Source organism: Podarcis filfolensis (assembly GCF_964270895.1).
Source record: "Podarcis filfolensis genome assembly, chromosome: 1".
NCBI lineage: Eukaryota > Metazoa > Chordata > Lepidosauria > Squamata > Lacertidae > Podarcis > Podarcis filfolensis.
Window position 1 is genome coordinate 95899483 of NC_139604.1, and position 12882 is coordinate 95912364.

The following is a 12882-nucleotide window of genomic DNA, read 5'->3' on the forward strand; positions in this document are numbered from 1 at the left end:
CCCAAACATTTTGCACATTTCTGCTCTACCCACGACATGTCCATTGCGGGTTATGTTCTCCATTTTTTAACAGTACGTCTTAAAAGCATGGCATGTAAAGCAGGCCCAAGTGAGAAGTGTATAAATGAGGTGTAAGCCAAAGTAATGAGTGCTCACTGGAAGGACAGATTGTGAAGCTGAGGCTCCAGTACTTTGGCCACCTCATGAGAAGAGAAGACTCCCTGGGAAAGACCCTGATGTTGGGAAAGATGAAGGGCACAAGGAGAAGGGGACGACAGAGGACGAGATGGTTGGACAGTGTTCTCGAAGCTACCAGCATGAGTTTGACCAAACTGCAGGAGACAGTGGAAGACAGGAGTGCCTGGCGTGCTCTGGTCCATGGGGTCACGAAGAGTCGGACACGACTAAACGACTAAACAACAACAAAGCCAAAGTAAAAGGGTAGAATCAAAGAATTGTAGAGTTGGAAGGGACCCTGAGGATCATCTAATCCAGCCCTCTGCCATGCAGGAATATTCAGCTGTCTCATATGGGAATCGAACCTGAAACCTTGGCAATATCAACAACACGTTCTAACCAACTGAGCTTAGTTATATGTAATTTTAAGTACCAGTCCTAGACAATGTACAATAAAATCAATGAAATGTCTTTTAAATAACATTAAAACAACATAGATGACAGAACCTTGTGTGTGTGTGTGTGTGTGTGTGTGTGTGTGTGTGTGTATCACAGCTCAGCAAAATCTGTTTGCAGCCCAAAGCTTTAAAGGAATTCCTTCACTTGCTTGCCATAAAGGTTGGGCCAGGAATGGGAACATGTGGCCCTGCAGATGTTGTTTGTACAACAGCTCCCAACAGTTGTAACTATTGCCCCTGCTGACTAGAGCTAATGGGACATCTGGAGAGCCACAGGTCCCCGATCTTTGATTTAGGTGATTTGGAGCGTTGCTCACAAAAGCTCATTGAAGAAGCATTCAAGATTTTGGCTGGAATGGTGTTCTACTGGTGGCTCATAGGAAAACAGGAAGCTGTATTATACAGAAGATGATCACAGCTACATTTAGCTCAGTAGAGTCTGTGCTGATTGGCAGTGGCTCTCCAGGGCTTCAGACAGGGGGCCTCTCCCAGACCAACCTGGAGGTGCCAGCGATTAAATCTAGAGCTTCTGCATGCAAAGCAATGCTCTGCCCCTAAGCTAGACCCTTCCCTCAGCAAATACTTTGCTCTGGAATGCGTTGTTGTTAAAGAGCTGATGACGATACTAATGAATAAAAATATTTCTGATACTATGTCCTATTCTAGCCTTCTTGCTAATTATTTAGATTTGAGGAAATTGTTTTTTGTGGGCAGGGGTCAACTAACGTGTGCAGTGGCGTAGGGTGGGTTGTCAGCACCCGGGGCAAGGCAAGTAATTTGCGCCCCCTAACCCTAACCCCCAGATGTTGCGCCCGGTGCGGCCGGCCCCCCCCTGCACCCCCCACACTACGCCACTGAACGTGTGCTCTAAGTACCATTCATGCAAGGTCACTCAAACCTTTTAAAACCACAGTGTGGCACCCGAAGACTAGTTGTTACCTACAGCAACTTTTATTTTACAAGAAAAAACAACATTTTTAATAGAGATGTACCAGTATTTTAAAGCCCATCTTGGAACTTTCTTGAAAAGAAAATTAAGAGATGTGAAGGCCTGGGGAAAAGACCATAATATTTTGTTGTTGTTGTTAGGGATTCCCCCCTCCCCCAATTTTTTCCTCTGCCTTCACATTTCTAGCCACTAAGTCACTGATAAAGTTTGCTAAAAAGACGAATGCCATGGAGAGTGTATTACAAACAATGAAGTGTTCAATGTTCCTGGCTGGTAATGGAGTTGCGTTTTTTAGACTGCTACCATTGCACGTATTAATATATAAATAAAACATTTGCTCCTGTAATATATAGGCTGTCGCTGCTCATTACAGTTAAACTATTGAGCAACAAAAATGTTAAATATTCAGTGCTCGCACAGTCGTTCCCTCTTGTTCAATTAACAGTGTTACTATCTTCGAGATCAACAACACAGAACTCAGCAAAATGCCCTTTTCTCTCTTCATACATTTGGCAGAACTGATTGCATTACACAGACCCAACAGTTACTCTGTGAAGGTCACTAAAAAACCAAAGTTTGATTTAAAATATATCAAAACATAATATTACAAAGGCCATGTCAGCAAACGTTCCCTAATTGTTAATGGGAGACAAGCAGAGGACAAAAGCTTTGAGCAACATGTCCCTATTTTTCATATCCATAGCCAAGGGATTTGCTAGGCTAATTAGGTGACATAATAGGAAAGGAAAAATTCCCTGTGGCTAATTTGATTATAGTGTCTATAACTCTAGTTCTCGTGATTCTTTAATTGTAGCCACATAGATCAAGGTCTTTTCAACCTGCACTCTTAATGCTGCTGACTGGCTTCCCTTTCCAACACTATCTTTCTCTCAACCCTGTTGGTGTTGAAAACTCATCTGAATTCTCTCGTTTATTTCTGATATCCCATAATCAGATATTCCATAAAACCCAAAGCCAACAACAAAATAATACCGGGAAAGCTGGTTAATAGTGAAAGAATTCAAGATGTGGCAATGATCCTACATTTTCACATTAAATCAGTGGATGCTGGTCTGCTAAGACAAATGGCACACTGCCCCACTGTAGGAAAGCTCTGCTTCTGCACATGACTGTGGCATGTTGGGAAAGTCTTGCTTCTAAGCTTCGTCTCTGTACATGCTGCATAAATCGTTCTGCACAAATTGTTCTAATACTAAGACATTCCCTCATCACCTTAGAATGTTCAGTTCACATTGAGTTCAGGAAAACATTATACTTTGACCCTGTTCTTAATGCATAGTTGACCACATCTATCGGAACGTAATTGTTTAAGTCTTGCATTATCAATCATTAGTTATATTTTAATTAGGAGGTTTTCATGCCAGTCTAGTTCTGTGCTCCCTTTCCCAGCCTTTAATCTATCGGTGATTAATGCCTATATGCAACCTTTTGCTTTGTACTTGTGTTAACCAATCAGCAATAAGCACATATGTGGCAATGCTGTAATATTCAATAAAAGGGACTCCCCGAGACTTGCTCGAGAGATGCCTCCCATATGACACTCGCTACTTGTCTGTCGTTATTTCAACCCAACACCCCACCAAGCCCAGTCTGTCCTCAGCCAGTCCCCACCTGCCTGCCTTCTTACAGTCCAAGTGGTAACTCAAGATAGAGAACGGAGGCAATAACAAGTACTTAGTTTGGGCCTAAGTCACTGATAGGCCAAGCCAACAAAATGCATTTCAGTAGGGACAAATGTAAGGTTCTACACTTTGGCAGGAACAACCAGCTACAGAAATATAAGATGGGGGACACCTGGCTTGCTTAGCAGTACATGTGGAAAGGATCTAGGGGTCTTAGATCACAAGCTTAAGTGTGATTGTCAAAGAGTGAGCTGGCAGTAAATCACACCGGTCAAAGTTAACCCTTTATTAGCAAAAACACGGTCTTCAGACTTGGCCTAATGAGCACAGAACTCACCCCTGGTAGGTCTTGCCCCATGAATTGGCTGCCAAGACTGGAAGTCCCCAAACCTTTTTTCCAAGCAAACAGAGCCTGCCACTACCCTGCCTGATTCTGGGAAAGGGGAGCTTATTGCAGCAGGATGGGGGATGGGACACACCTGTGATTCTTCACCAGCCTGATTCATCTCTGCCTGATGACCAACCTCCTCCCACTTCCCTGCTTCAGTTTCTGCCTCTGATTCTGGACTTCACTCTGCCACAGACTCTTTCAGCTCAATAAACCCTGTTGCCTCTTCAGCTTCCAACACCTCCTCTTCCCAGTCTTCTCCCTCTGACCACTCATCGTCGTCCCACTACCAATCGCCAGGCTCTGAGCCTTCTTCCCTTGGTGGTTCCCCAGCTGGTTCCTCCCTGCATTCTGTCCATGACAGTGTTGTAGCAGCAAAAAAAGCTAATGCTATCTTAGGCTGCATCAACAGAAGTATAGTGTCCAGATCAAGGGAAGTAATAGTACCACTCTAGTCTGCCTTGGTGAGACCACACCTGGAGTACTGCATCTACTTCTGGGTACCATAATTTAAAAAGAATATTGACAAGCTGGAACGTGTGCAGAGGAGGGTGACCCAGATGATCAGGGGTCTAGAAACCAAGCCTTATGAGGACCAGTTGAGGGAAATGGATATGTTTAGTCTGGTAAAGAGGAGCCTGAGATGAGATGAGATAAGATAGCCATCTTCAAATACCTAAAGGGCTGTCACATGGAAGATGGAGCGAGCCTGTTTTCTCCAGCTCCGGAGGGTAGGACCTGAACCAATGGATTCAAGTTACAAGAAAGGAGATTCCAACTAAACATCAGGGAGAACTTTCTGACAGTAGCTGTTCAACAGTGAAACAGACTCCCACAAGAGGTAGTGGACTCTCTTTCCTTGGAGGTTTTTAAGCAGAGGTGGGATGGCTATCGTTTAGTATGGTCTAGTACAGATTGCATTGCAGAGGGTTGGACTAAATCCCCCAGGATCCCTTCCAACTCTACAATTCTATGATTGCACCTGCCTTCTACACTGCTAGTCTCAGTAAGATCAGCCACCATTGTACATTATCAAGAACTTCTTGCAAGGTAGAAACACCAGAAGTCTTTTTAAGTGTGGAGGCGTTCATTGCAGTTGAATTTTGACTGACAAATTTAATCTGGTTTATGAGTACTGTATTATTCTGATCTCTCTCCACATCTATATGTTGACTTCAGCTCAGTTCATCTTGGTTTCTCCCTCCACAGCAAAACTCAGCCATTCCCAAGGCACAGAAAGAAAGCAAAGCAATGCAGTGGGTTGCTGCCTTCTAGCCTAGAAAACATTTCTCCCTATTCTTCAACAGATAAGCCTCGTGTGCAGACATTTTGCCTGGTCATCTGTGGCAGGGAGGGATAATCTTGTGGGGGGATGCTCTGTCCCTCCAGACCTGTTGGGGGCAGGGGGCTCTTGCCACATCTGCCTCCCCTCTGTTGGGACTCTGGAGCAGGTATAGGGTTATTCTTCTGTCATGCTTCAACTACTACTTCTGAATAATATGAACATAATTCCTAGCAAATGGTTTAAAGCATTGTAATATGCAATAAGGTTAGAGTTGTTTATCTAACAATCTCAAATGCCTTAAAAATAATCATTGACTTGGTTTTGTAAAGCTGTTGGGCACAATAGACTAAATCAGATGAGAATCTGTTTCATTTAGGCACTTCAATAAGCAAGGATAATGAGATGGTAAGTGGATAATGTTAATTAGCCACCCAGGGTCCTCAATGCAAAACTCTTACATACTGTTGTGAAATAACTTCCAAGTAATTTTGCCCTTTTAAAATGTTATCACCAATTTGGGGAATGATCATTTAAAACATTATCAAATCAATGTCCACATTTCATTGTGGATTTTTGAGCCTTTAATTTCTCAGCTTTATATCAGCTTCTCTCATTTATTTACCAGCAGCAGCCTGCCAAAGTCACCACTTTTCAGGAAGACATAGTCCACAGCACAAGAACATCCAAAGATACCTGTCTTAACAATGCAGAGGTAGCTATTAAGATTGCTGTAGTGTTCTTACATCACTACTGTAAATTCTCTCTAGTTCATTTAATAATTATAGTTATTCCTAGGAATACTTGATGCTACTAAAAGATTATTCATCTATAAGACACCCAGGGAAAGAGGCCTAAAACAGCTGCAATGCTTGAGTTTAATTCTAGGATGGAGAAATGGAAATAAAGCTGATAAAAACAGGCTGAATCAGATTAAGGCTGCAATCCTGGGCACAATTAACTGGGAGTAAGACCAATTTAACTCACATTTACTTCTAAGTAAACATGCATAGTTGAGGTTGCAAAAATATAATCAATGGTGGTAGGAAAGGTCTGTACTAGATACCCCTAACACAGACTTGCTCACTCTCTAAGTTTCATTTGAGAAGTGACAAAATCATTGTGTAAAAACTAAGACTGGGAAAACCAAGGTTCAAGCCTCACACAGTCATGACCTGGGTGCCCATAGGTAAGTCACTCTTACTCAGCTTAACTTATTTCACAGGAGTGTTGCAAGGATATTATAGAGATGGGAGAACTATGTCTTGACCCCCTTGGTCATTGTGGTGTGGTGTAGTGGTTAAGAGCGGTGGACTCGTAATCTGGTGAACCGGGTTTGTGTCTCCGCTCCTCCACATGCAGCTGCTGGGTGACCTTGGGCTAGTCACACTTCTTGAAGTCTGTCAGCCTCACTCACCTCACAGAGTGTTTGTTGTGGAGGAGGAAGGGAAAGGAGATTGTTAGCTGCTTTGAGACTCCAGTAGTGATAAAGCGGGATATCATATCCAAACTCCTCCTCCTCCTCCTCCTCCTCTTCTTCTTCTTGGAAAAAAGTCAGGATGCAAATGCATTTTTTTAAAAAAATGTTTCTATAGCAAGTGTTCCTCTTCAGGGTTCCAGCCAGCAAGCTCTTCCTCTTCCAGGATATTCTGTTCCATTTCTTCCCCTCTCCCACTTTCCCAGTATCTCCCAACTAGCCAGTTATTCAGCATTCTGCAGCAGTTGAGCTTGCTCAGTCTTTGTCAGACTGTTGGGGTGAAGGTAGTGAACCCTGGGTGTCTCGCACAACTCGGAGACTGCGATGGCATGCAACAATATATTTCGGTAAGGAGGGTGGACTCCTACCTCAGAGAGGAGTTCAGCAATGGAGGAAGCTCCCCACAGAGGATGTGGAATCTTCTTTGTAGAAAAAGTTTCAAAGAACGTCACACAGGCACATCTTAGAAATATTTTAGCTATAATAATTTTTTCATGGCTTTTATCGGCAGTCTACTAAATACTGCATCAAATTTGCCTCCCAGATTACATTTCTGTGCCCTGGTCATGCAGGTTCCAGTGTTGAAAAGAGTCACATCTGGCAATTGCCGCAGGCAACAAATCTTGCTTCAGAAATACATTGGAAGGCCAGTTCTTGTTATTAGTGTGGTAAATAGTGCAGTTGTATTCTACTACTGAAATACTGGGCAGCCACCAAGCTGCAGAGCCCAATAGAGCAATGAAGAAAATGGTTTACATTCATCAACTAGTGAAATGTAGAACACATTCTAATTGCAGCGATATAGTTCTCCCATTAATCTTCATAGATAGGTGAGGCAACAAAGTAACCCAGACAGAACAAAATGCAGCATTACAGCTGTTTTACTGAAAGTCAGCTTCTGGCATATTAGAAGTTTGAAGACCATAAAAATTGTATTCACATCTTCGCTTCTATCAATCTAATGAACACTAAGAACAAAACAGCAGCTGTACTTTGCAGGTTCAGAAAATGGGGCAATGAGCACCGTTGCAAAGTACCATGAATGCATAGTAATTATTCTTTAAAACCACCAGGGAAATTTCTTCAGGTTGTGAACAAACAAGACAGAAGACAGTACGTTTGGCAGATTAATTAATTATATGCTATCCACGTAAAGAGCAGAAGGACTACAGCTCCAGCTCCAAAAGTACAGGCAAAATTGAACTAAGCTCTTTCCATCCCACTAATTTTAGTAAGAACGAGTTAACTGTGCGCACCCATAACTTTGTCATAGAAATCAACGTGACTTTAAAGGGCTTTGATCAGGCTCTGTTATGGCCATTAAAATTAGCAAGAGCTGCTAAAAATGAATAAGCAGCTACTGTGTGCAGATAATGCTTGATTTGATTGAAGCCATTAGTGTATTAGAAAACTTCAGCAATATGAGCACCATTTTACTAAGTTGTGATTTCTGCTTATTATCTTAATTAGAATTTCATTTGCATTTTCTCTTGGATTCTCAGACTGTAATAAGGAGAGACAAAGTTTTCTCAGGCATTTGAAGACACAAGACAAGTATGCACCATGCTGGCAGATTCTATTTTAGTTATAAAATTATTTTCTTTATCTCATTCTCACACCTTGAGGCCTAGGTTGGGTGAAGGCACAGTATTTTTTATGTATAAACAGGCAATGAAACAATTACAGACTGTAGATTTGGGTCACAGGAAGTCACACCCTTTTTCTCTTCACAGTCTGTTACATAACTTACGTACTTATTACTAACCATTTCCAGCGGAGTGTAAAAAGGCTACAATCATGGAACTCAATGGAACTTACTTCTAAGTAAATCTGTGTAGGTTTATGCAGGAGTTCTCCAAACCAACCCTATCTTCCTCAATACAAAATACAAAAATACATCGTCCTATGTGATAAATTAACAAGTATACCACAATATATTTTAAAAATTGTTGTAGATCAGCACAATGACAATTCCATCTTTCTCCGCATAGGCTATGCAGGAGGGTTTGTTACTCTAGCCCTGTGACTACAGTCTGTGCGGCGGTGGTGGCAGAGCCGTCTTTCCCATTGGGTTTACTGGCTGAAATATACTCAGAGTCGCAAAGTGATTTCATGCTCTTTATTCAGCTCATAGTGGTGAGGAGGAATGAATGAAAGTCCCCTCAAGGTATCTGCTTTATATACATTATTTACACAATGGGCTGCACATGATTGGCTAATTCCGGAATTCTACTGTAAGCCAATCAGGTTGTGGATTCACTTCTATCTGGAGCATGATTGGGTGGTTCCTGCCAACCAATCATACTGCTGCATTGTTCTAGGACCAATCAGACTGCTGCATTCTGAATCCTATTGTTCTAGGACCAATCAGACTGCTGCAGTTTGGATCCTATTCAACTCAGTACATAACACTGGCGCATTGCGTCAGGGCGCCAGCCTCTCAGGGGCGCCCCAGTGAGTGGGGGAGCTGCGTGGCTTTGCCGGTGGCCTCCCCTTTCCCTCCTGCACACCCGCCAGCTGCGCCCCATCAACCATATGGCTGGCGGACATGCAGCAAGCACAACTTACAGTGAACAGGGCTTCTGTTGATGGTGACTGCCACCCTCCCTTTCTAGGAAAAAGCTGGTAAGTTAAAGTAAAAAAATCCTTTAGCGAGTGGCCTGTTGTCAGTGACTGTTTGTGCTATCTGAATTACCCATTTCCAATACTACGCCCCCATCATGACACATCCTTGGTCCAACTTGTGCTGTGTTTACAGGCAACTTGAAATATCAAAATCTTATAGATGGCCACTTTCCGCTGTTCTGGTAGAAGTCAGCCAAGCAATTTAAAAGTGGGGTAAAATAAACTGAAGATAATTATTTGCCAGTAAACAGCAAAAAAAACCAAGCTCATGGCCTTTCCATGTCCAGCATTTATAAAACCGTTAGTGGTTACACAGACCTCACAATTCTCTAAGCTAGCAGAACAGTGCAATTAATTATTAAAATTCATTTCGGTCATGCAAAATACAAGCATAAATCTGTCATTCGGGAATAGGTGGTTATGCCACAGTCTGTCACTTTCTTTTGATGTAGCTTTCCTTTCTCATGCAGGCGGAGCAGCGACTCTTATTTTAATAATGAGTCACAGTTGCCAACTTCTTAATGGCAATTTCTATTTAAATAATGTGAAATTTTCCATTTCATCAGGTAGGGGAACAAGGGTGAACAGCTGGGTGGGAGTTACATTGTGACCGAGTAACAGAGGCTGCCTAGGTCTTTTCCTGCCCTACGGTCATGACAGCAACTCTGAGGTATAGGAACCTGCCTTTGAGGTCCCATGTTCCTTAACTCTGTTCAGAGAGTGATGTAAGGAAGAGAAATCTACAGGTTGTTCTGAGAAAGTAGATTGGATTTCTAAATTATTATTTATTATTGTTGTTGTTGTTGTTATCTGAACCCAAACCCCAGGGTTTTGGAGTTCTCACAAGAAAAGCCCTCTTGGATCAGAACAAAGCCCTATCTAGTCCAGCATTCTCTTTTGACAAAAACCAACCAGATGAGTGTGAGAAGTTCAAAAGCAGAACTTAAGCACAATAGCCCTTTCCTGCACATGCTCTTCAGCAGCTGGCATTCAGAGGCTTACAGTCTCAAATACTGAGGGTAATATACAGCCATCATGACTAGTAGCCATTAATCATCTTATCCTCTATCAATTTTCTTATCCCATTTTTAAAGCCTTCCAAGATGGTGGTCATCATCACATCTTGTGGTAGCAAATTCCACGTTAAGTATGTGCTGTGTGCCTCTTTTTCCTGTAATGAAACTGCCACTATTGGGCTTCATTGGGTGGTCCCTGGATCCAGTATTAGTAGAAAGGGACAAAATTCACCTTCTCTATACCATGCTTTATTATGAAAAGCTCTATCATGTCCCCGTTTACATCTGTCATGTTACCTTTCCTCTTAGTTGAGTTACTCCAGCTCATTGATCATTTTGAAGCCATTAAATATCCTATTTTGCAGTAGGACACCACTCACCCAAGGCCTCTTAAGCCTCCATAAACCTTACCTGAGAGAAGAGAAGATGTACAGAGGCCTCCCAAAAGCATTAAAGTGCAAGGTGCCTTAAAGATCCTTCCAGCTCCCATGTGAAGGACAGAGCCTATGCAGTTATCTGATCTGCTCCAGTACTTAAGATCTTACTTAGATAGGCTCTGACTCCTGTCAGAAACATGGCTCTGGTCCCCACTTGGCCTCTAGATCACCACTGTTCTCTGCTATTAATTATTTCTTGGGTTATTTCTACCCTGGGCCCTTGCTCAGCATCTCTTTGAGCCTCAGCTGAACTGGTGCAAGAAAACCAAGGTTTTTAAAGGCACAGAAGCTCCATATCTTTATGAGTTCGTATCCTATCACCCCAAAGCATCTAACAAAATCCTTATATTCTATATACTAGTCTTATCCTAACTTGGTTCCCTCCATAAGTTTTGGACTACAACTCTCATCATTCCTGGCTACCAATGATCATGCTGGCTGGTGGGCATCAGGTTGGAGAAGACTGCTTGTAGTAAAGTTAGAAGCTTTCCTAGAAGCTGTTCTTTGGTCAAGTGGAGAGTGAGGCCTTGTGGGAAACCAGTAAGAATTATGGGAGCCGTCCTGTTGCTTTAATCCATGGGCCCGTTGGCTCCAAGGGTGTGAGAGGATTACTATGGGAAAGGAATTTTCGGGCTAAATTGAAGGTTTAACACCTGCGTTCAAAGTTATGAACATACCCTCTGTAATGTTATCTATCCTTAATTGCTTGGGAATGTACATCTGCCTAAGCTCCACCAGTCTCCATGGGAAGGGAGGAAACACCTTGATCTAGGTTCTTGAAGGCTTAATTGGCTCAGCTGCCACAAGTTAGAATTATTAGCCCACAAGCTGGTCATTGGAGAATTCAAATGTAATCAAGGGTTCTGATTGGGCTAGGGGGTTTCTGATTCCACGTGTAAATTATGGATAAAAGATCCAGAGAATGGTTTGAAAGGCGCGCGCTCTGCAATCCGCAAAAAATCGCCCGGCTGCTGATGTCCACCAAAGCAGCTGGCTTTTTCGTCCTTTTGTGTTGAAGATTTTCTAAGACCTCTGGATGCAGATCTCTGAAGGACTCTAAACTATCCTATCTTTGCTTTAGAGTATAGAAGTGAGTATATAGTCAGCTATAATTTACAACGTTCTTATTTTTCTGTACTTGTAATCTACTAAAAGATGTGCCTGCTTATTAGCATGTTCTTTATGTTTTTAAAATAAATTTTAAGAAAGAAACTTTCTCGTGAATTGTGTGTGTCTATCCGGGGGAATGGCTAATTCCAACGCCTAGACTTCTTGGTTGCGCTCTACCAAAGGATTTCTGCCTGCAAGCTTGTGGAAGCAACTTGTAGTTTGGGGTTAACCGGTAACAAAGGGGCACAGCTGACTCCCTTGAGCTGTGGCTTCAGGTAACCCTGGGACGAGGGAGTGGTGGCAGCCCTACCAGTTCTATTTTTGTCCTGTTTCAGAAAAGTAAAAGGGCCTGCCAGCCTTGCTCCAGAAACCTGCTCTGGCCGGAGAGCAAAGACAGGTGAGGGAGGGGCAAGTGGCTGGGCGCCCGATTACTACACTGCTATATGCCAAAAACATTCAGGGCAGTCTTGCAACTAATCACTGAGTCAGTAGATAGTCACTACTTGTTCTAGTTGCCCACCTGCTTATTCCTCTGCCTTGCTCTTGCCTCAACTTGCTACCACTTCCACCTCCCTTGGCTCAAGTAGGCTGATAGGTGCAGCTGGGAATTGAATGATTTTGGTATCCTCATTCTTCCCTGCCTCATCTTTCTAGAACCTGCACTATAGGATTTCCATTAATTCACTCATGCCTTTTTTTGTTCTTGTTGCAGATTTTCCTCATCCCCCTCATCTTCTCCGTTTCTCATCCACTGTCTTAGACACATTCAATTAGCTTGCTGCTGCATTACTTATTCACTGAGTCAGCCTTCACTAAAGCTACACTTTATGTCAATGACTAAAAGGAGATGGTGTCTCTGGCAGAAGCAGTTCAGCAGACAAGAAAGCGAAATGCCAAAGCAATAGAAAGTTTGTTAGCAAACTTCTATCAATAACATGTTTAAGGCAAATATTTATGAAACAGAATACTTCAGTAAATAAAAAAAGAGATCCATTGGATAGATCGTAGTGTTCAGCCCTGCCCAGATCTGGAACTTATCTGAGGAGTAACAGGAATAATCCCTCAACAAAATTTCCACACTGCACTGACTCTGAAAAGCTATTGGACCCAGGCATCCCTGCCCTAAGAAAGCTGGAGTAACTGAACTTGAGAAGGGGTTAATTTCCTTCATGAGCATAAATCACCCCATGGATGAATTAATCACAGGTGCATGGTCAGCCAAGCCAGTTACTATGGTAACAGCCCAGTGCCCTGATTATATTTGTGATTAATGCATGTTGGCTTTGTTAGTCTGTAGTTAATCTGTCTGTTGGTTGGTCA

General features: G+C 42.6%; 1 protein-coding gene and 1 long non-coding RNA gene across 2 annotated transcripts in view; one reads left to right on the plus strand and one right to left on the minus strand.

The window, feature by feature from the left end:
* Window positions 1-12882, plus strand: part of LOC310767021 — a 962895-nt gene that overhangs the window by 698454 nt on the left and 251559 nt on the right. The window lies entirely within an intron of this gene.
* The window catches only part of RYR3 (ryanodine receptor 3), a 265223-nt gene that overhangs the window by 204507 nt on the left and 47834 nt on the right, over window positions 1-12882 (minus strand). The window lies entirely within an intron of this gene.